Raw genomic sequence first — 25,186 nt, forward strand, 5'->3', positions numbered from 1 at the left:
GTCGGCCAGTTCCAGAGCTATAAAGTCAGAAGAGCCACCGAACCAGCCCCCCAACTCGTGCTTAGAATAGTGTGAGAAGAGCAAGGACGTTGACAAGTTCATAGGCAAGTCAACTCCCAGCCTAACAACCATACAGTGACTATGAGAAGCAGGCCCAGTGGACGGAGACATGGAATCAAACATATACTATCTACTCCTACACATGTACACGAACTGCAAGCTATCGAACATATATATTGTGCTACATTGCCGGCTTGCTTGTGCAATGGAGCGATCAACGCCGCGAACAATGGGACCAACACCGTGGCTGCTGCTTTTCTGCCTCACCGTCGCCGCGGCGGGCGGCGTCCTCCAAACTGCTCGCGCCCAGCCTGACAGCAACGGTGTGTTCTAATATTGATCCCATGTTCACAACACAATTTTCGTTCTCTCTTTTTTTTTCTGTGGAAATTTTTCACTCTCTTTTGCCACGCATTGATCATAGGCATATGCTGTTGTATCTGCGCGTGGTCGATGGACTGATCGCATGTTTTTTACACTGAAGGGTTCATAAGCATAGACTGCGGTCTTCCAGGGAAGACGAGCTACGCGGAAGACACCACTAAACTCCCCTATGCTCCGGATGCCGGCTTCACCGACACCGGCACCAACCACAACATCTCAACTGAGTATGTAACCTCGTCAACCGGCAGGAGCTGGCACAACTTGCGCAGCTTCGCCGCTGGGGTGCGCAACTGCTACACACTCCTCTCCCTCACGTCCGGGCTCAAGTACCTCGTCCGAGCCAAGTTCATGTATGGAAACTACGACGGCCTTGACAGTCCGCCCGTGTTTGACCTCTATGTTGGCGTCAACCTGTGGACGACGGTAAACATCACGGGGCCGGAAGGGAAGGTGTCCACAGAGGTTATTGTTGTGGTGCCGGACGACTTTTTGCAGGTCTGCCTGGTGAACACCGGCGCCGGGACGCCCTTCATCTCTGGCCTGGAGCTGAGGCTGCTGCACAGGACGCTCTACCCGCAGGCAACCACGACGCAGGGCCTCGTCCTCTCGTCCAGGCTCAACTTCGGCCCAACCAGCGAAAACAATGTCATCAGGTGAACCAGATACCAAGCAAAGTTTTTCTCTCACCTCAAAAAAAAAAAAAAAAGTTTTTCTCCGGTTTTTGCCTCCCAAGCACATGTTTCCGGGTGAACAACAAATTTGAGAAAACAGTAACAGAAATCAAAACAATATAAAATTTGTGGGAAATAAACATGTTTTGTTACTGCATACAAATTGTAATGAAGAAAAGACGTATTTTGTGATTTGGAGAAAAAGGAAAAGAAATCATTTTTTTGCCTAGATCAAAATATAAAAGGGAGTGCCTAGGACTCATCTAGATGAGACACAATTTGGTCTCATTCAACTGAAAAACAAAAACAAATACAAAGTAGTACTACAACCCATGTCAGCACACACGCATCTTATAGTATCACATCTAATGGCTATAAAGGTGAATGAGACATAACAAAAGCTCAGCTAGATGAGTTCTACCAAAGCCGATCAAAATATGCCATTTCTTCCAAAAATTTCGCATGCAGCTAAGGCAAAACATGTTTGCTGTAACAAAATAGAAAATTATTGTTTTTTCTTTCTTTCGAATTTCCTGTCCACCCAGGGCATGTGAGTTAGCTTGGCCTCCATTTTGAACATCCATTGTTTTCCTCTAAGTTTTCATTTCTTCCATGGCACTAACCCTACGTGACACAATTGATCAGGTACCCGGACGACCCACACGACAGAATATGGGTCCCTCGGGTCAACTCGGCAACCTGGACCGAGATAACAACGACGAACACGGTGCAGCACGAAGAAGGTGACTTGTTCGAAGTGCCAACTGCGGTGATGCAGACAGTAATCATGCCGCGGCGGAACGCGTCCAACGGCATAGAGTTCTCCTGGGATCCCGTGGCGCAGTCCAGCGACCCATCGCCGGGGTACATCGCAATCATGCATTTCTCCGAGCTGCAGCTCCTCACAAGCAACAACGTGCGTGAATTTTTCGTGAGCATCAACGGCGAGCCATGGCACCCAAACGGCTTCACACCCAAGTACCTCTATGGCAGCGCCACTTACAATAGCTTGCCCTCTCGGAAGAGCCAGTATAACGTCTCCATCATCGCCGCACCCAACTCAACACTACCACCTGTAATCAACGCTCTCGAGGTGTTCTCCGTCATCCCTACGACCATCATCGGCACAGACTCCAGAGATGGTATGTGCATTCTGTACAGACACGTATAAAATATGTACATGACCACAATAGTGCACGCCTAAAAAGGAAAATCAAATCACAATTTTTCTAAATTATTGTCAAACCGGATCAGTATCATCTCAAAGTTTTTTGATCGACATCTAACAGCCTCCTCTCAAGTCACTCCATATATAACATTATACTAGTACTGACTTAAAATTGCAGTTACAATAAAGTAGAGTACAATTTTTAGGCTTAGTAGTATGTAAGTTTTCATATGTTTTAAGGCAACGGAGATACACGTTCAGTCCTGTACAAAGTGAACTTGATCTGGAGTTGCTTCTGCGATACACGTTCTCGTACAAAGTGATAGTCAACTTCAATGTGTTTCGTTCGGGCATGAAATACTGGATTTGCAGAAAGGTATGTAGCACCGATGTTATCACACCAAAGAATAGGAGGCTGTGGTTGAGACAAACCCAACTCCTGAAGCAAAGACTGCACCCAAATAATCTCTGCAGTAGCATTAGCCACAGCCTTGTACTCAGCTTCAGTACTGCTACGTGACACAGTAGCCTGTTTCCGAGCACTCCAGGCGATCAAATTAGAGCCAAAGAATACTGCATAACCCCCCGTGGATCGCCTGTCATCTGGGCTACCAGCCCAATCTGCATCAGAGAAGGCCGAAAGGACCCGAGAGGAAGTCGGCCGAATATGCATACCAAATGTCAGGGTGAACTGAACATAACGAAGAATGCGTTTAACAGCAGCCCAATGAGTATCTCTGGGAGCCTGAAGATACTGACAAACCCTGTTAACAGCATAAGAGATATCTGGTCTCGTGATTGTCAAGTACTGAAGTCCACCAACAATGCTCCTGTACTCTGTGGCATCCGCAGGAGACAAAAGCTCACCATCAACAGCTGTTATCTTGTCGGTAGACGACATGGGTGTGGTGGTCGGTTTGCACTTCAGCATGCCAGCTCTTTGTAACAACTCCAAGGAGTACTTCTTCTGCGTAAGGACAAGACCAGTAGCACGAGAAGTGACCTCAACTCCAAGAAAGTAGTGAAGCTTCTCAAGATCTTTGACCGCAAAATCAGCACCAAGAGAGCAGACAAGAGCATTAGCAGCATACTGAGAAGAGCTGACAAGGATAATATCATCGACATATACCAAAAGATACATAGTGACTTCTGGCTTCTGTAGAAGAAATAATGAAGTGTCAGCAGTGGACGGCACAAACCCATGAGCACGAAGGGCAGAGGCAAGGCGGGCATGCCAGGCACGAGGAGCTTGCTTCAAACCATATAGTGCTTTGGAAAGACGACAGATATAGTCAGGACGATCAGGATCAGAGAAACCAGGCGGCTGTTTCATATAAACCTCTTCCTCCAAAAATCCATGTAGAAAAGCATTCTGCACATCAAGTTGACGAAGTGACCAACCACGAGAAACAGCAATGGAGAGAAGAAGCCGAATAGTGGTAGGCTTGACGACAGGACTGAAGGTGTCCTCATAGTCAAGACCATGACGCTGCCGAAAACCGCGAGCAACAAGTCGCGCTTTGTAACGCTCAATAGATCCATCCGAATGCTTCTTCACTTTGAATACCCATTTTGAGTCAATAACATTTACCCGTGGTGGTGGAGGAACGAGAGTCCATGTCTTGTTACGAAGAAGAGCATGAAACTCCTGCTCCATAGCCTCTCGCCAATGTGGAATGCGCAGGGCAGCCTGATATGAGTGAGGCTCAGAAGATGGATCCGCAACAGCAGCAGCCAAACAAGCAGCCAACCAAGCAACCGTACCATCCTTACGTTCCTTAGGTTTGAAAATGCCACTGCGACTGCGTGTATGTGGTCGGGACACAGGAACCACCGAGGTCGACGGAGCAGCCTGCAACGGGCTGGAGGACGGCGACGTTGACGAGTCAGCCGGTGACGAGGAGCCAGTCACGGTAGCCTCGGACTCGGTCGACGAAGAAGGCCGGCCCATCGGCGAAACCGGCAGAGCAGACGAAGCAGCTGGCGACTCCGGCATCACAGACCGGGCCGTTGGCGAGCTCGGCATAGTGGGCCGTGGCGCGGCCGGTGTCGCGGGCCGATCCGCGGATGAAGGCGACGTGAGGACCCGAGCCGCGGGCGAAGACGGCGTGACAGGCCGAGCCGCAGGCGAAGACGGCGTGACGGGCCGAGCCGCGGGCGACTCGGCGGCCGCTGGCGAAAAAGGCCGAGCCGCTGGAAACTCGGTGATCGCTAGCGTAGCGGACCGAGCAGTGGAGATGCTCGGCGCGACGGGCTCGTCGGGTGACCATGCATGGGCACGCGAATCGACGCCATGCAACATAGGGCGATCGACGTGCCCACCAGAAGACGACGATGATGATGGTGAATCCTCCAACAGCTCCAAACGAGCTCCACGTCCGGTTCCTGCACCATGGTTAGGTAACAGCAAAGGAGAGTATGCAACATCATCAAATTGGTCAGAAGCAACAGAGGATGAATGCAGGGATGGTGGTTCGACAGTAGACACAGGAAGGTTGGCAAAGGGAAAAACATGCTCATCAAACACGACGTCCCGAGATATATAGACACGATTAGTGGGAACATGAAGACATTTGTAACCTTTATGAAGAGAGCTATAGCCAAGAAAAACACACTTCTTAGAATGAAACTCAAGCTTGCGCTTGTTATATGAACGAAGATGCGGCCAGCAAGCACACCCAAATACCTTGAGAAAGGTATAATCAGGTTGTTCATTAAGGAGAACCTCAATGGGAGTCTTCATGTTTAAAACACGAGTAGGCGTACGGTTGATGAGAAAGCATGCAGTGGTGAAAGCATCACTCCAAAACCGAAACGGAACAGATGCATGGGCCAAAAGAGTAAGACCAGCTTCAACAATATGACGATGCTTACGTTCGACTGAACCATTCTGCTGATGTGTATGTGGACATGCTAAACGATGAGCTATCCCAAGCGACTGAAAGAAAGAGTTGAGGTGTGATGCCCGGATAATTAGGCTACAGTAATTCCATGCTATTGATGCCACATCACCTCGGTTACTGTTACTAATCTCGCGATGGTTCAAAAACGGTTCGAATTCAAATTTAAAATCAAGTCAAACAATTAAAGTTTTCAAAAGTCAAATCTAAAATGTTCTTAATGTGGCAAATAAATCGTGGATATTATTGGTGGAGTAACAACATCTTTATAAAATATTTAAATACCCTAAAGTGATTAAAACAACATCAAAACAATTAGTTATACTCCTAATATATTTTACCAAATTCTAAACTATTTTTATTCTGAGGTAAAAACTTCTTAGAACAGTGGATTAATTTGCCACACTATTTTTGGAGCTATTTTCATATTTTACTAAACCAAAAATATAGTGCAACTAAAATAAAACAGAAAGAAAATGAGAAAACAACAACAAAAGAAAAATAAAAGCCCCACCCCTCGCCGGGCCTCGGCCCAGCTGGCCACGGGGCTAGCCAGGCCGCCCAGCCGGCCCACTTGGCCCGGCCCCCCCCCACACACTCTGTTAACCCCCCACCCGACCGAAACCCTAGCCGTCGCCCCACTTCCCCCCCACTCCCCACGACCGCAGCCACTCCCCCCCCCCCCCCACCACACTCTAGATCGGGGAGGGGCCCGATCCCGTCGCCCCCGACCCAGCCGCCACGACGCCGCCGGATCGCTTCCTCGGCCTCAACTGCCCCGACCCCATCGTCCCTGGTGCCCGCGCCTCGCCCTGCGCCCCGCCGCCGCCCTGGCTCCGCAGGGCGCCGTGCTCGAGCCCCGCACCGCCCGGCGACCCTGTTGCGGTGCACGAGCCGCTCGCCGGTGACGGCCCCCTCCCTCACGCCCGTGCCACGGCCCCCCTTCTCACTGGACCTCGCCGTCGCCCTCCACCTCGCTTCCTCGTCTCCCTCCTGCGCCTCCCCATCTTCCCCGATCTGGATGCGCCATCACCCGAGTACCTCGCCGGAGGCCACGACGTCGGGACCACCTCGCCGGACTGCTTCCTCTCCGCCGATCGTCCCCGTCTTCCTCCTCCACGAACGGAGCTGCTCCGCCTCGTCGCGCCGACCCCGACACCTCCCCGAGCACACTGCCTTCCCCCTGCAGCTCCCCTGTGAGGAACCCCCCCTCATCTCCTCCTTTCCCTCCTCCCGTGCGGCCACCGTTCGCTACTCCCTCGCGCGCACGTGCACACCGCCGTACCCGCTCCCCGCGCTCGCCGTCACGCCTCCGGCCGGCCCAGTGCTTGCGCTCACCGTGCCTGGACCGGCGCCCTGCTCGCCCCTACCGTCCCGACCAACCACCGCGCTCACCGCGGTCCCCGCGCAGGCCACGCCCACCTCTTGCAGCCATCGCCGCCGACTGCAATCGCCGGCGCCTCCATTTGCCTGGGCGGGCGCCCAAACGGGCTAGCGCCCACACGCCCGTAACCCGTTCGCCCGTGGCTGTTTGGCCCCCGGGCCACAGACAAGTGGGGCCCAGCCCCTAGAACATTTAAAAAAATAATAATATAAAAATATAAAAATATATTAAATAAATAAATGAATAATAACTAAAATAATTAAAATATTAATTAATTAATCAAGTAATTAATTAAGTTAATTAATCCTGATTAGATTAACCTAATCACAAATTAAACTAAACAGTTAATTAAGCTAACTAATTAACCTAAACCCTAATTAACCTAAATAGAGAATGACAGGTGGGTCCCACTGGACCCACACGTCAGATTGACCTAGTCAACCCTGTTGACTGCTGATGTCAGCATGACGTCATGCTGACGTCATAAATCCATTTTCCGAATTAATTAAATAATTAAATAAATTCTAGAAATTAATAAAATCTTTAGAAAATCATATCTTTTAATCCGTAACTCGGATTAAAATATTTTCAACATGAAAGTTGCTCAGAACGACGAGACGGTTCCGGATACGCAACCCGTTCGTCCGCCACACACTCCTAACATATCAAACTCGCAACTTTCCCCCTCCGGCTCCTCTGCCCGAAAACACGGAACATCGGGAATACTTTCCCGGATGATTTCCCCCTTCGCCAGCATCACCTCATACTGCGTTAGGACACACTTAGCACCGCTCTTTGTCATGTCTTGCGTCGTCTTGCTTATGTTTGCACTGCATTTATTGTTTCTTCCCCCTCTTCTCTTCGGTAGACTACGAGACCGACGCTGCTGCTGCCCAGTTCGACTACGGAGTTGACGGCCCCTCCTTCTTGTCTGAGCAACCAGGCAAGCCCCCCCTTTGATCACCAGATATCGCCTACTCTTCTCTATACTGCTTGCATTAGAGTAGTGTAGCATGTTACTGCTTTCCGTTGATCCTATTCTGATGCATAGCCTGACATTGTCGCTACATCTGTTGATACCTTACCTGCAATCCTAAATGCTTAGTATAGGGTGCTAGTTTATCATCATTGGCCCTACATTCTTGTCAGTCTGCCTTGCTATACTATCGGGCCGTGATCACTTGGGAGGTGATCACGGGTATATACTATACATACATACATACTATACATATGGTGACTAAAGTCGGGTCAGCTCATTGAGTACCCGCAAGTGATTCTGACGAGGGGGCTGAAAGGACAGGTGGCTCCATCCCGGTAGAGGTGGGCCTGGGTTCCCGACGGCCCTCGACTGTTACTTTGTGGCGGAGCGACAGGGCAGGTTGAGACCACCTAGGAGACAGGTGGGCCTGGCCCTGTTCGGCGTTCGCGGATACTTAACACGCTTAACGAGATCTTGGTATTTGATCTGAGTCGGCTACGAGCCTATACGCACTAACCATCTACGTGGGAGTAGTTATGGGTATCCCGACGTCGTGGTATCAGCCGAAGCACTTCAGACGTCAGCGACGGAGCGGCGCGCGCCGGATTGGAACGTAAGCCTGCTCTTGTATTAAGGGGGCTAGTTCCGCTTTCGGCCGCGTACGCAACGTGCAGGTGTGCTATGGGCGATGGGCCCAGACCCCTGTGCGCTTAGGTTTAGACCGGCGTGCTGGCCTCTCTGTTTTGCCTAGGTGGGGCTGCGACGTGTTGATCTTCCGCGGCCGGGCATGACCCAGGAAAGTGTGTCCGGCCAAATGGGATCGAGCGTGTTGGGGAATGTGGTGCACCCCTGCAGGGAAGTTAATCTATTCGAATAGCCGTGATCTTCGGTAACAGGACGACTTGGAGTTGTACCTTGACCTTATGACAACTAGAACCGGATACTTAATAAAACACACCCTTCCAAGTGCCAGATACAACCGGTGGTCGCTCTCTCTCAGGGATACGAGGAGGGGATCGCCGGGTAGGATTATGCTACTGGAGATGTTACTTGGAGATGCTACTTGGAGATGCTACTTGGAGGACTTCAATCTACTCTCTTTTACTTGATGCAAGACGGAGGCTGCCAGAAGCGTAGTCTTCGACAGGATTAGCTATCCCCCTCTTATTCTGGCATTCTGCAGTTCAGTCCACTGATATGGCCTCCTTACACATATACCCATGCATATGTAGTGTAGTTCCTTGCTTGCGAGTACTTTGGATGAGTACTCACGGTTGCTTTCTCCCCCCTTTTTCCCCTTTTCCTTTCTTTCTGGTTGTCGCAACCAGATGCTGGAGCCCTGGAGCCAGACGCCACCGTCGACGACGACCCCTACTACACCGGAGGTGCCCCTACTACGTGCAGCCCGCTGACGACGACCTGGAGTAGTTTAGGAAGATCCCAGGCAGGAGGCCTGCGCCTCTTTCGATCTGTATCCCAGTTTGTGCTAGCCTTCTTAAGGCAAACTTGTTTAACTTATGTCTGTACTCAGATATTGATGCTTCCGCTGACTCGTCTATGATCGAGCACTTGTATTCGAGCCCTCGAGGCCCCTGGCTTGTATTATGATGCTTGTATGACTTATTTTATTTGTAGAGTTGTGTTGTGATATCTTCCCGTGAGTCCCTGATCTTGATCGTACACATTTGCGTGCATGATTAGTGTACGATTAAATCGGGGGCGTCACAAGTTGGTATCAGAGCCGACTGCCTGTAGGAATCCCCCTTCCACACTCCTTGGCCGAAGTCGAGTCTAGACATTGCAAAACTTTTACTAACTTGGCTGTGTGCCTTACGGGCCCACGTCGCCATCGGGTGGTACTAGGATCTTTTACTCCTCGACCTTTACTCTGGGACTCTGATCTCTCTTCTATTCGGGTTAAAGGAATTTTGCTAAATCTAACATTAGGATCTCGTTATCACTTTCACCCGGAGAGCCCCTTATTACTGATGATCGTCTGCTGCACGTGAAGACCCTGAAGATACTTTCCGCTGTTAAGCAGAGAACTTGTGTTCATCGCGTTTGCAATTCCCCTTCCACCGTCAACCCTTATGGGTAACTACTTACAGTTGTTATTCTTATATCATCCCCAGTTGGTCTTGTTATTACAAGATACCCTGAAAAACTCGTCGTGGTTTCGATAATCCCTTGAGCTTACTGCCTTGCTGTTCTTGTCACTTGAATACCCCTACGGTTAATTCTCGCATTTATAGAATATCCGCTCATCCCCCAGTTGTTTATGTGTTACACAAAAGTCTTCGAAATACCACCCGATATTCCAAAAATCCTCAGCAACCTATTGCTCTGGAATTTCTTGTTTACTTTCATTATGATTAATCCCATAAGTATAGAAATCTTATTGACATTCCTTGTCATTATCATTTTGAGTCTGTTGACTCAATATGTTGCGAATGCACGTAATCATCAGTTGATCCTTTTAAATTATCTCTCCGGCTCAGACGTCTTTCAAACGTGAGCTGGTTCTCGACCAAACTATCTGTCGTCGATTGTGCCTCTGGTATATTCAATTGATCCATCCTTGATCAGAACGTCTGCTTCTGATCCTTTGTTTTGGAAATCATAATTCCTTTTTATTTAAGCTTTGAATTATTCAGATGATTCCATAACCTGTTGCATTTGCATTCCTTCCTCTTCTGGTTGAGTACCGATACTCATATCAGATCCTTTGTGGACTATCAAGTCCTTTGTTGGATTGTTATCCGGCAGTGTCCTTCACATTTGAACACCTTGTGAGTTCTTCCCCTTATACATGATGCCCTTGTTAAGTTGTATCCTCTGCTTGGCCAACCATGCTCTGCTTTCGGGCTTGTGTTATTTACTTCTGAACTTTGTAGTGTATGTTCCTAAGATAACCGATGGGTTGGACCAAGGCCTTCCCTAGACTGTGCAAACCCGAGAGTTTTCACGAGTTATATTCTTCGGGTGATTACCAGATAAAATTTCAACACTACGACTTCGTCGAAAATGAGAAGTGAATGAAAAGGTATGCATTGGAGAAGTGGGAGTCGACCTTGAACCTTGCGTTCATGCCCATGGACTCGGTGTAGATCTTATCATTAAAGCTTCTCTTAAATTAATTATTCCTTTGGTATAAGTTCATCTTATATCTGGGATCTGGCCTTTTGCAATCGTGGTTCCGACCATGTTCTCCTTTAAATTACGTTTCTCGTGCAGGTTTAAGCACTTGTCTTCTGTAGAGCAATACCCCAGTCCAACCTTTACTTTGATCTTGTGTTGAGTATTACCCCCCTGGTATCTCGAGATTATCATGGTACTGCTTAACTTCTTATGAGTTCTTCATCAAGTGCTACCTTACCACTGATTCCAATTTTTCACGGGCTCTGAGTTATTAAACACTCAAAGACACCGATAACTGAACCGAGTCCGCTCTACGGTTCAACAACTCTTCAGTAAGCTTCTATTAGTACGAGTTTGTACCCGATCACGCCATTCCTAGCCTGTTTGGCTACATCATTGTCGTGATGATTCTAACTGTGCTACCTGGTCCTTATTCTCGGAGCACCAATTTGCGACGATAGCTAAGCTTACGTCGATCCTCATCGTCATATCATTTCGCCTTGAACAACAAGCTTGGTTTCGAGTTTGTGTCGTAACCGTGGTTCCAATAACCTCTAGCTTCATCATTCTTTTGACTTGATGTGATCGCGGATCGATTACATCTTCGTGGAATCTCTCGACAAATGTGTCATGATCACCATCTACATTCTGATGCTCTTCCAGGATATCAATTGAATTAATGATGAGAAATACCATCCTTGCCCTTGATGATTTGTGTTGTCATCGACCTCTTTGTTGCGTTCCCTCCAACAAAAACTTGTTTGTGTTCTGTGTTATACCTCGAGTTCCTTGCTACCTAGCATTTGTTCTTCTTTACCATGGAGTATTACCATCTTTTATGTCAAGAAGGTCGTGAGGATTACTCCACCTCTTAAGAATTCTTGGTATGGTGATACTTCTCACCCTCACCATTCTTTCTTGGTACCCGTGTTGTTTCTAACCGGAATACCGACAATTGAACCATGAGGTGTGAATTCAAAACTTCTAGCAACCCTATTGCTTTGAAGTAATGGTCGAGTTTCATTCAAATTCTTTTGCTCGTCAAGTCACCACTCTAACATTGATCGTGCGACCCAACCCATATTCGGGTGCACTTTTCAACCAATGTTTAATTGAGTATGTTTCCGCGAGCATACATCATTATACCATTTGATCTGACAAATGTTATCTCCTTGTTCACATAATTGTGGAAATCCATCTTGTCGGAAATCTCGATGGATTATCGCCGAGCCCATCAGCCACCTCCTCCTCTCCTTGGTTTAATGATGAACTATTGTTTCAGGAACCCACTCCCATAGTTCATCTCCTGAGAATCCTGAAATGTCATTTCGTCTATTTGTGTTGCACCTTTTATTCTCGGACATCCTGAGTCTGAGGTATCATTACACCAATCGGATCTGAATCTCGGTCAGGTATGATGGTTGGGACAACTTTCCAAGAGTTATGTTGTTGGCCCTTTGATGACCTGGTAACGGGATGTCATGCCTAGTCCCCCCCCCGGCTGGAGGACCTATCATTATAGATTCCTTTTCAGCAAGGTTATCCATTCATCCATGAGGAAATTGTAAGACTTATTCTACAAGATATTCCTGATGGATCCTTCATGTTTCCAAAGTCTGATCTTCACACGAAGACCATGTCAAGGCTATCTCGAAGCATGTCAATGGTACTCCGATTTTCAACAGGAACATTTGAAGCACGATGCTAAATTTTATTTATCATTTATCCTAACACCGTTTTATGGGTAATGTCATGATATTTCTCTCCCCTTTCCTGAAGGGTTTTCTACGTTATATCCTATCATGGATATCATGCCCCGCTTGTCCTAGGGAAGGATATACCCCTGTAATATGTGTGTATACACATTTCCCCCCCCCCCCATTGTTTTGATTAAACCTGGAAATCACCTTTCCTTTCCATTGGTTTATTTAAACCCTTTCTATGATCTATATGATATAAACAATAATAATTCCCTACTTGTGCAAACACCTTGGTGTACAAATCGGTCAATAAGACCCTGTTACTTTTGTTGATGACATTTCGGTAACCACCGATGGACGAGAACTTTGCCTATTGGTCCGCCTCGTTCAACGAGCAGGAAAACGGTTCTCTTCGTCCCTCGCCCCTGGTATCGACGTTGTTGCCAACATAATCGACAGGCTATCCTCTGACATGCCTTTCTTGCATGATCACGCAAGACGTCTCCGCCCTTCCTACTTTTAACCCACATGGTGGGCCCATAACCCACAGATCCATAGGATCGAAACCTGACTCTCCTGTACACCCTGTTGTCAAAGTTATCCCTCGTGCTTGACTTTCTATGTAATTCACGGGCCACCCGCTTGTTGATCTATTCTGTATCGGACACAATACTTATTCCTGTTGCTCTAAACCCCATTCACACTCTGTTTCAGGCAATGAACGATTGCCTATCCGCTTGAAACTTCTTATTGCACCGTCTTACTTTGCTCTCGATGTGTTTCGTTTGTTCAGCTCGAGAGATACTCATATGATCATACTTGGGAAACCCCCAAAAGATTTTCCCTTATAAAATCCTATCGTTGTAGAAGCTACCCCTTACCTATTCATAAGTATGATGGAGGTCCCGAAGAAAGGATGACTATTGATCATGGTGACTAGAAGCAGTGAAATGAAGACATCAACGAAGTGGATCAACCTCTTAGAAAGGGCAGCCAAGACCGAGAAGACTCGTTAGGTTTTTCGCTACCAACACCTTCGCCCCTTACTCCACCGCTTAAATCTCGGGACGAGATTTCTTGTAGTGGAGGAGAATTGTGATGCCCGGATAATTAGGCTACAGTAATTCCACGCTATTGATGCCACATCACCTCGGTTACTGTTACTAATCTCGCGATGGTTCAAAAACGGTTCGAATTCAAATTTAAAATCAAGTCAAACAATTAAAGTTTTCAAAAGTCAAATCTAAAATGTTCTTAATGTGGCAAATAAATCATGGATATTATTGGTGGAGTAACAACATCTTTATAAAATATTTAAATACCCTAAAGTGATTAAAACAACATCAAAACAATTAGTTATACTCCTAATATATTTTACCAAATTCTAAACTATTTTTATTCTGAGGTAAAAACTTCTTAGAACAGTGGATTAATTTGCCACACTATTTTTGGAGCTATTTTCATATTTTACTAAACCAAAAATATAGTGCAACTAAAATAAAACAGAAAGAAAATGAGAAAACAACAACAAAAGAAAAATAAAAGCCCCACCCCTCGCCGGGCCTCGGCCCAGCTGGCCACGGGGCTAGCCAGGCCGCCCAGCCGGCCCACTTGGCCCGCCCCCCCCCCCCCCACACACACACACTCTGTTAACCCCCCACCCGACCGAAACCCTAGCCGTCGCCCCACTTCCCCCCCCCACTCCCCACGACCGCAGCCACTCCCCCCCCCCACACTCTAGATCGGGGAGGGGCCCGATCCCGTCGCCCCCGACCCAGCCGCCACGACGCCGCCGGATCGCTTCCTCGGCCTCAACTGCCCCGACCCCATCGTCCCTGGTGCCCGCGCCTCGCCCTGCGCCCCGCCGCCGCCCTGGCTCCGCAGGGCGCCGTGCTCGAGCCCCGCACCGCCCGGCGACCCTGTTGCGGTGCACGAGCCGCTCGCCGGTGACGGCCCCCTCCCTCACGCCCGTGCCACGGCCCCCTTCTCACTGGACCTCGCCGTCGCCCTCCACCTCGCTTCCTCGTCTCCCTCCTGCGCCTCCCCATCTTCCCCGATCTGGATGCGCCATCACCCGAGTACCTCGCCGGAGGCCACGACGTCGGGACCACCTCGCCGGACTGCTTCCTCTCCGCCGATCGTCCCCGTCTTCCTCCTCCACGAACGGAGCTGCTCCGCCTCGTCGCGCCGACCCCGACACCTCCCCGAGCACACTGCCTTCCCCCTGCAGCTCCCCTGTGAGGAACCCCCCTCATCTCCTCCTTTCCCTCCTCCCGTGCGGCCACCGTTCGCTACTCCCTCGCGCGCACGTGCACACCGCCGTACCCGTTCCCCGCGCTCGCCGTCACGCCTCCGGCCGGCCCAGTGCTTGCGCTCACCGTGCCTGGACCGGCGCCCTGCTCGCCCCTACCGTCCCGACCAACCACCGCGCTCACCGCGGTCCCCGCGCAGGCCACGCCCACCTCTTGCAGCCATCGCCGCCGACTGCAATCGCCGGCGCCTCCATTTGCCTGGGCGGGCGCCCAAACGGGCTGGCGCCCACACGCCCGTAACCCGTTCGCCCGTGGCTGTTTGGCCCCCGGGCCACAGACAAGTGGGGCCCAGCCCCTAGAACATTTAAAAAAAAATAATATAAAAATATAAAAATATATTAAATAAATAAATGAATAATAACTAAAATAATTAAAATATTAATTAATTAATCAAGTAATTAATTAAGTTAATTAATCCTGATTAGATTAACCTAATCACAAATTAAACTAAACAGTTAATTAAGCTAACTAATTAACCTAAACCCTAATTAACCTAAATAGAGAATGACAGGTGGGTCCCACTGGACCCACACATCAGATTGACCTAGTCAACCCTGTTGACTGCTGATGTCAGCATGGCATCATGCTGACGTCATAAATCCATTTTCTGAATTAATTAAATAATTAAGTAAATTCCAGAAATTAATAAAATCTTTAGAAAATCATATCTTTTAATCCGTAACTCGGATTAAAATATTTTCAACATGAAAGTTGCTCAGAACGACGAGACGGTTCCGGATACGCAACCCGTTCGTCCGCCACACACCCCTAACATATCAAACTCGCAACTTTCCCCCTCCGGCTCCTCTGCCCGAAAACACGGAACATCGGGAATACTTTCCCGGATGATTTCCCCCTTCGCCAGCATCACCTCATACTGCGTTAGGACACACTTAGCACCGCTCTTTGTCATGTCTTGCGTCGTCTTGCTTATGTTTGCACTGCATTTATTGTTTCTTCCCCCTCTTCTCTTCGGTAGACTCCGTGACCGACGCTGCTGCTGCCCCAGTTCGACTACGGAGTTGACGACCCCTCCTTCTTGCCAGAGCAACCAGGCAAGCCCCCCCCTTGATCACCAGATATCGCCTACTCTTCTCTATACTGCTTGCATTAGAGTAGTGTAGCATGTTACTGCTTTCCGTTGATCCTATTCTGATGCATAGCCTGACATTGTCGCTACATCTGTTGATACCTTACCTGCAATCCTAAATGCTTAGTATAGGGTGCTAGTTTATCATCATTGGCCCTACATTCTTGTCAGTCTGCCTTGCTATACTATCGGGCCGTGATCACTTGGGAGGTGATCACGGGTATATACTATACATACATACATACTATACATATGGTGACTAAAGTCGGGTCAGCTCATTGACTACCCGCAAGTGATTCTGACGAGGGGGCTGAAAGGACAGGTGGCTCCATCCCGGTAGTGGTGGGCCTGGGTTCCCGACGGCCCTCGACTGTTACTTTGTGGCGGAGCGACAGGGCAGGTTGAGACCACCTAGGAGACAGGTGGGCCTGGCCCTATTCGGCGTTCGCGGATACTTAACACGCTTAACGAGATCTTGGTATTTGATCTGAGTCGGCTACGAGCCTATACGCACTAACCATCTACGTGGGAGTAGTTATGGGTATCCCGACGTCGTGGTATCAGCCGAAGCACTTCAGACGTCAGCGACGGAGCGGCGCGCGCCGGATTGGAACGTAAGCCTGCTCTTGTATTAAGGGGGCTAGTTCCGCTTTCGGCCGCGTACGCAACATGCAGGTGTGCTATGGGCGATGGGCCCAGACCCCTGTGCGCTTAGGTTTAGACCGGCGTGCTGGCCTCTCTGTTTTGCCTAGGTGGGGCTGCGACGTGTTGATCTTCCGCGGCCGGGCATGACCCAGGAAAGTGTGTCCGGCCAAATGGGATCGAGCGTGTTGGGGAATGTGGTGCACCCCTGCAGGGAAGTTAATCTATTCGAATAGCCGTGATCTTCGGTAACAGGACGACTTGGAGTTGTACCTTGACCTTATGACAACTAGAACCGGATACTTAATAAAACACACCCTTCCAAGTGCCAGATACAACCGGTGGTCGCTCTCTCTCAGGGATACGAGGAGGGGATCGCCGGGTAGGATTATGCTACTGGAGATGTTACTTGTAGATGCTACTTGGAGATGCTACTTGGAGGACTTCAATCTACTCTCTTTTACTTGATGCAAGACGGAGGCTGCCAGAAGCGTAGTCTTCGACAGGATTAGCTATCCCCCTCTTATTCTGGCATTCTGCAGTTCAGTCCACTGATATGGCCTCCTTACACATATACCCATGCATATGTAGTGTAGTTCCTTGCTTGCGAGTACTTTGGATGAGTACTCACGGTTGCTTTCTCCCCCCTTTTCCCCTTTTCCTTTCTTTCTGGTTGTCGCAACCAGATGCTGGAGCCCTGGAGCCAGACGCCACCGTCGACGACGACCCCTACTACACCGGAGGTGCCCCTACTACGTGCAGCCCGCTGACGACGACCTGGAGTAGTTTAGGAAGATCCCAGGCAGGAGGCCTGCGCCTCTTTCGATCTGTATCCCAGTTTGTGCTAGCCTTCTTAAGGCAAACTTGTTTAACTTATGTCTGTACTCAGATATTGATGCTTCCGCTGACTCGTCTATGATCGAGCACTTGTATTCGAGCCCTCGAGGCCCCTGGCTTGTATTATGATGCTTGTATGACTTATTTTATTTGTAGAGTTGTGTTGTGATATCTTCCCGTGAGTCCCTGATCTTGATCGTACACATTTGCGTGCATGATTAGTGTATGATTAAATCAGGGGCGTCACATGAGGTTGCGATACTCGCCCCCCCAATCCGACTGGACATGAACAATTTTGTGCTTGAGAAGACGTTCAACATGGTTTTGAAACTGAACAAAAATATCAAACACATCAGATTTGCGTTTAATAAGGTAAAGCCAGGTAAAGCGACTATAAGCATCAACGAAACTGATATAGTAATTATGACCACTGACAGAAGTCTGAGCAGGACCCCATACATCTGAAAACACAAGTTCTAAAGGATGTTTCACCTCATGACTGGACTCCGAAAAAGGAAGTTGATGACTCTTCCCCTGCTGACAAGCATCACACACTGCTACATCTTTATTACTAGACAAACTAGGAAGCTCATGATGACGCAAAATATGACGGACAATAGGTGTGGCCGGATGACCAAGACGAGCATGCCACTGTGACGGAGAGACCCGAACTCCACTGAAAACGCGAGCGACGCCAGGATGCTCCAGACGGTAGAGGCCCTGGCACAACGCCCACTAAGAAGAATGTCCCTCGTGCCCCGATCCTTAATAAAAAGATCAAAAGGGTGAAATTCACAAAGCACATTATTATCACGTGTGAGTTTAGGAACTGAAAGAAGATTACGGGTCACAGATGGAACTCGAAGAACATTGCGAAGCTGAAGATTCCTATTGGCATGTCTAGTGAGAAGAGATGCTTGACCAATATGAGAGATGTGCATACCTGCTCCATTGGCGGTGTGGATCTTGTCGGAGCCATGATAGAGTTCACGAGTGTGAAGCTTCCCCATCTCGCTGGTCAGATGCTCTGTCGCCCCAGAGTCCATGTACCAGTGTGGATCGATGGAGTAGGACTGAGTGTGTCCCTGTTGCTTCTGCGGCGCGGGACGATCAGCCATGGCGACCTGACGGGCATTGTTGCGTGTATCTTTGCCGTCATTGCCAAGACCAAGGAAGCTTCGCTGGAAGCGCTTATGACACTTGGAGGCCCAGTGCCCATTGCGGCCACAAAGCTGACACACACGTGGACCGCCAGCCCCCGGTAAGGTCGCAGTAGGTGGGGGGGCCGAGGCGGGCGACGGTGGCAGCCCCAAGGGAGACCGGGGTGATGAAGAAGAGCGGCCACCCTTGGTGGCGGCGTTGGCCGAGAGGGAGCCAGTGCCCCTGGTGCGGCGAGTCTCGACCCGTTGCTCAGTGAGAAGGAGCCGAGAGAAAACCTAGTGTGCCAGCATGGGTGTTGAGTTGCCCCGCTCGTTGATGATCTCGACTAAGGCATCATACTCCTCATCAAGACCATTGACAATAAACGAGTTGAACTCGGAGTCGGTGAGGGGCTGTCCAATGGAGGCCAATGTGTCGACGAGGCCCTTGACCTTGTTGTAGAACTCAGTGGCAGTGGAGTCAAGCTTCTGACACTCTCCAAGCTGACGACGGAGTGCAGAGACACGAGCCTGGGACTGCGCTGCAAAGGTGCGCTCAAGGATGGTCCAGGCCTCATGAGACGTCTTCGCGAAGACAACAAGGCCGGCAACTGCCGGCGAGAGCGACCTCTGGATGGAGGAGAGGTTCGCCTGGTCCTGCCCCGTCCAGACGCGATGGGCCGGATTGTAGACCGGACCGTGCACGCTGTCTACCAGCGCGGGTGGGCAGGGAAGCGATCCGTCGACGTAACCTAGCAGGTAGTGACTCCCCAAGAGCGGGAGAACCTGCGCACGCCAAAAGATGTAGTTGTCGGCGGAGAGCTTGATGGTGATGAGATGACCGAAGTGAAACGGCGGCGGCGAAGACGATCCCATCGAGGAGGCTGCCTGGGGTGCAAACACCATGGAGGCAGCCAGAGGCACCGAAGCCGATGCGGGAGGAGGCGGGACCGCAGCCAGGGCGGGCGCCGCAAAGCTCGCGGCCGGTTCGGACGCCGCAAGGCCCGCGGCCGGGGCGGACGCCGCCAACCCCGCCAGCGGGGCGGTGTGATCCGCTTGCGGCAGGAGCGGCGGGACGACGCCTGCGGAGTCCGCAGCGGACGGCGGCGCCGCGGTGTGGACTACGAGGTCACGTCCAAGCGAGGGCGCCGGCGGCGTGGAGAAGACGGAGCTGATGCTCCTTGTCCCGATCGGAGCCGGAACGGAGACGGCATCGAGCGGGAGGTTGAGCAGAGCCGCAAGAGAGGTCGGGAGGAAGCCCGCAGCAGTGGAACCGGTGGTGGCGGCGCTCGACATGGCGGCGGCGCGATCGGTGGCGCGGCGGCTGCGGTGAAGGCGGCGGCGGCTGCGGCGGCGGTGCGGGTATTAGGGTTTAGAAGCGGAAGCGATCGTAACCTAGCGTGATACCATGTAAGACAATAAGTTTTGGGGAACCAGCACAACCCTCTAGGGGTGGCTTATCTCATTATATATAATGGTTGTGTTACAATACGTACATAAGTACAGAAGCTATACATAGTCTAACAATTAGCAAATGTGAACAAAACAATTGGTGCTACTAACTGCAGTGTCTGCCATGGCTGCAATCAAGACAAAGTATAAGGTGCTGAAGAACTGGATGGGTGACCCATGCGTTCCCAATAATATGGTATGGGATACATTGACTTGTGACTATGCCAATGCAAGCCCTCCAAGGGTCAGAAGCATGTAAGTAGTTCATATCTGCATGGAATATATATTTATGCTAGGGACAATTATAATTAGAAATGTCAAAATAACAAGATGGTTTCATTGCTACCGTGGAGTAAAGTTGATCACTTAATGTTTTCTCTATGTAGAAACATGTCCTCCAATCGTCTCGGTGGTGATATATCGTCTTCTTTTGCAAGCCTCGAGAACATCCAATACTTGTACGTCTAGAGTACTTCTGGATCTATTTTGGCCTCTTTTATAGTTGATGGCTTGGTGAAAAAAATGCTAAGGACCATGTTTCATATCTTGCAGGAATCTGTCAAATAATAATTTGATAGGCTCAATCCCAGATGCTCTTTCACAGTTAAAATCACTGACAGTTTTTTAAGTCAGACAACTTTTATCAAAATTCACCCATTCCTGTGACTGCTTTGAGCAATGTAAATAGCCTTTTTTTTCTATAGAGATTTGTCAGGTAACCAACTCAGTGGATCAATACCCTCTGGACTTCTCAAAAGAGTTCAAGATGGCTCCCTGAATCTAAGGTATTTTTTATTCATTTTAATTCCCATATCTAACATGATACTTGATCAATTTATGTATGCTTCTTCCTTTCATGTATTCCTAGATATGGCAACAATCCAGACCTCTGCGCCAATGGTGATTCATGCCAGCCAGCTAAAATAAAGAGCAAGTTGATCATCAAAATTGTTGTCCCTGTAATTGTGGTTGTGGTGGTAGCAATGGCACTAATCTTTTACTTTCTGAGGCGAAAAAAACAAGGTGAGGTTTTGGCATTAGAACACCAATTGTCTACTTTTCTTCACAAAAAATAGATGCCTAAGTTTTATCTTAGGTTAAACTTTTTTATGTTTGACCAAATTAACTGAAAATGTCAATATTGTACCAAATAAATATGTTCTTATTACATATTTCAGGATCAATCTTTCGATATTGACTTACTAATTCAGATGTTGACACATTTTCATGAAAGCTTAGTCAAACTTAAGAGATGCTGACTTCAAACAAAACTTAGGGGGGTCTATTTTGTTATTCTGTTTTGGGGTGAGAGGGGGGGGGGCTTCCAGAGGAGTAATATTTTCCCAATGGATCCGTGGACACTACTAATGTTAGTTGTGCTATTCAACACATATATAAGGTTTGATGAACAACTCCGTGAAGCCACAAAATGATCCGATGGCGAGCTATGCGTCAGGAAGCGATGTCTACAGGGACGGCTCGTTGCGACTTGAGAGCCGTCGGTTCACATATGAAGAGCTCAAGATGATAACGAACAACTTCCAGCGAGTACTCGGTCGAGGAGGGTTCGGGTACGTCTACGATGGTTTCCTAGAAGATGGCACTCAGGTGGCAGTGAAGCTGCGCTCTCAGTCTTCCAATCAAGGCGTTAAGGAGTTCCTCGCGGAGGTAAGAACTTCTTTCTTGGGCCACACTTGATGTTTACAAGTAGAAATGTTTTGTCAAAAAAAATTAGGAGAGGAAGATGATAACTTAGAAACATTTATCCAGGCTCATATTTTGACCCGGATTCACCACAAGAATCTTGTCTCCATGATTGGTTACTGCAATGACGGGGAGTACATGGCACTTGTCTATGAGTACATGTCAGAAGGGTCCCTGCAAGACCATATTGAAGGTATAGAGGTTCTCAGTCATTTTTTTCGATTTCAGTGTCTCTTAAGTAGTTTAAAACTGAGAAAATTGCAATCTGATTGTAGGAAGAAAAAACATCGAGGGATGTTTACCCTGGAGACAGAGACTCTGAATTGCACTTGAATCTGCGCAAGGTGCACCCTTCAATATTTTGAGTTCGTTGTTCCTGAACCTTTTATGTTTGAAACTTGGGCACTAGCTGGTATGTTGATGTGCAGGATTAGAGTATCTACATAAGGGGTGCAACCCGCCCTTAATTCATAGGGATGTGAAGGCCAGAAACATCCTCTTAAACACGAAGCTGGAGGCTAGGATCGCCGACTTTGGACTGTCCAAGGCCTTCAATAGTGAGAGTGACACCTATGTGTCCACAAACACACTTGTGGGCACGCCGGGATATGTTGATCCTGAGTACCAAGCAACGATGCAGCCAACAGCCAAGAGCGATGTGTACAGCTTTGGTGTTGTCCTTTTGGAGTTGATTACAGGGAAGCCAGCCATAGTGCGGGAGGCAGGGCCAACTAGCATCATCCAGTGGGCAAGAAAACGGATGGCACTAGGCAACATTGAAAGTGTGGTTGATGTGAGCATGCGTGGAATTTACGATGTCAACAGTGTGTGGAAGGTGGCAGATATCGCACTAAAGTGCACCTCGTATGCGTCGATGCAATGGCCCACAATGACAGATGTTGTGGCACAGCTACAGGAGTGCATCGAGCTTGAGGAGGGCCATGCCGGTGGAGACGTGAATGTTGACTTCCACGCCACTGGTACCAGGGACAACCCGAACCTGAGTTATGGCTCTTATGGAGGCGATCAATCCACTGATATGAGCCAGAGCAGCACCGCATTTGACATGGAGCAAAATGATAAGAGGGTACTTGCAATGTCCATGGGTCTTGTTGCACGTTAAAGACCGTTATGTTCTGAACCGTTTATGAATTTGTCATTATATCTATGTTTTAGATCCGATCTTGCAAGTTATAGTCACCTACTACGGTTATGATCTGACAACCCCGGAGTGACAACAACCGGGCCCACTCTCGGTGATGACCGTAGTTTGAGGAGTTCATGTATTCACTATGTGTTAATGCTTTGTTCCGGTTCTCTATTAAAAGGAGGCCTTAATATCCCTTAGTTTCCAATATGGACCCCGCTGCCACGGGAGGATAGGACAAAAGATGTCATGCAAGTTCTTTTAATAAAGCATGTATGACTATTTACAGAATACATGCCTACATTATATCGATGAACTGGAGCTAGTGCCGTATCGCCCTAGGTTATAACTGTCACGTGATGAATATCATCCAACAAGTCACCGATCCAATGCCTACGAATTTATCATATATTGTTCTTGCTAAGTTACTATTATTGCTACTGCTATCGTTACTGATACAATATCACCGCTACCACTGTTACTGTTATCGTTACTACTGTTGCTATCATCAAAACTGTCATACTACTGTGCTACTAATCACTTTGCTGCAGATAATTAATCTTCAGGTGTGGTTGAATTGACAACTCAGCTGCTAATACCTTCAAATATTTTTTGGCTCCCTTGTGTCGAATCTATAAATTTGGGTTAAATACTTACCCTCGAAAACTGTTGCGATCCCCTATACTTGTGGGTTATCACCCATGCACACCACGGCACGCTCAAGGTCCTCCTATATAGAAGGACGGAGGTCTCAGGCTATCGGCAACATCTAGTGTGCTACCACGGTACGGCTGAGGCCCCAAAGTACAACGGAGGTACCACTGCTCCCTGCTAGCCTCATAGTGTTTATGCTAAGATACGCAATGAAATCCATTTTAGTGAATTCTATCGCACATATGGACATCAAATTAGTTGATGGTACATTTAGGAAACCTTATGCTATTATTCCTCATGTTTATGTTGTTCTTGGAACCCGTAGTTACCCATTGATTTTGTTGTTAGGAAAATTCCTGAGAATTCAATACATGGATTACCCCATACTTTCAGGGGTTGCCTGCCTATTTCCTAGGAAGGTTCCTTCTCCATGCCCCTTTAGGGGTTTGGGGGGGGGGGAGCTTCTCTATGAAGGGGCCTAAACTATTTCTTCTTCGTTTGCTCACCGAAAAAGGATTTTGCCCCGCTTTATATATAAAGCAACGATCAACAGCGCCCGGTACAAAAGCACGCCCCCACAATTCACGCACACACACACACACCCAAGGTAGGATACATAGGCGATGAGCGCAATAACATTGTCTCTAGCACTACGCGAAGAGGTGAAGCCGCATATGACAAATCGTGGGCTCCAAGGCGGTGCCTTTAGGAAGGGGACGACACTGGAGCGCCGCCACTGTCCGATACGAGGATCGGAGTTTGCCCTGGAGCAACACGACGTGCAATGAGAGCCGCGATGACGCATTCAAGAAGGGAACGAGCTTCGCAGCCGTCGGTCCGTCCGAAGATAGAGCGGGTTTTCACCCTGGCCACCACTCACCACCACCAAGTGCCACACCCCGGCTACCACGCCGCTGACATGGCCATAGCAACCGGGCAGCACCAAGCCACGGGCTCTGCCCATGAGCACCACGGGCCCATCACCAGGGCCGCCGCCTCGGCATCCAAGACCTTCCGCTACCCCAACCAAATACACGAGAGGAAAGGACCTGCCTTTCGCACCCCTGGGCTACCCCTAGTGCCGAGACCCAATAGGCTGGCCAAAACTGGCCTCCATCGCCCTGTCCTGTAGCACCGGGAGCGAGACGAGCTCGGTCCTGTTGCCAGGTGCGAGACAAGGTCAGTCCGGCTGCCGAGCACGAGACGAGCTCGGTCCTACCGCCAGGTGCAAGACGAGTGATGGACCGCACCTGATGGAGGGCCAACCATCGACGAAGATAGCGGACGGACGATCGAGGAGAAGAATCGAAGGTCGACACAGGCCGCTCACCAACGGTCCGACGCCTTAGCTCACAGGGTTACACATGATTTCCACTATAGACCCAGCCTCACTCGCGGGGAGCCTGGGCCTGGGAGCATCTCCAGCCGCGCCCCCAACACGGCCCCGCCAAGGCGATTTTTTCGCGCCGGCGCCCAAAAACGGCCTAGTCGCGCCCCCAAGAGCCCGACTTGCTGGGATTTTTGCCTCTCGCCGGTGCCACCGCAGGTCTGCCTCCTCTCCGGTGGCCCTAGGGCCATGGGGCGGCGGTGGATCTCGGCAAGGGCCGGTGGGAGGGATCCGCTTTTAGTCGTTTCTTTCAGTTTTGCTAGGGTTTGTGTCTTGCTCAGGAAGACGAGACAGTGACGGCTCACTGAAGATGAAATAAAGGTCTCCTACCTTGCTCCACTCGGGGCGCCACATATTCATCTTCATGTCGTAGGAGTAGGTGCCGTGATTCTTCGCAGAGATCCAGACCTTGGACTCACCGACGACCGTGTATGACCA

General features: G+C 49.2%; 1 pseudogene; it reads left to right on the forward strand.

Moving 5' to 3' along the window:
- Positions 1-265: 265 nt before the first annotated feature.
- Positions 266-22,790, forward strand: LOC123160624 (probable LRR receptor-like serine/threonine-protein kinase At1g05700; annotated as a pseudogene).
- The last annotated feature ends 2,396 nt before the right edge of the window (positions 22,791-25,186 follow it).

The sequence above is a fragment of the Triticum aestivum genome, chromosome 7B (assembly GCF_018294505.1).
Source record: "Triticum aestivum cultivar Chinese Spring chromosome 7B, IWGSC CS RefSeq v2.1, whole genome shotgun sequence".
NCBI classification, from domain to species: Eukaryota; Viridiplantae; Streptophyta; class Magnoliopsida; order Poales; family Poaceae; genus Triticum; species Triticum aestivum.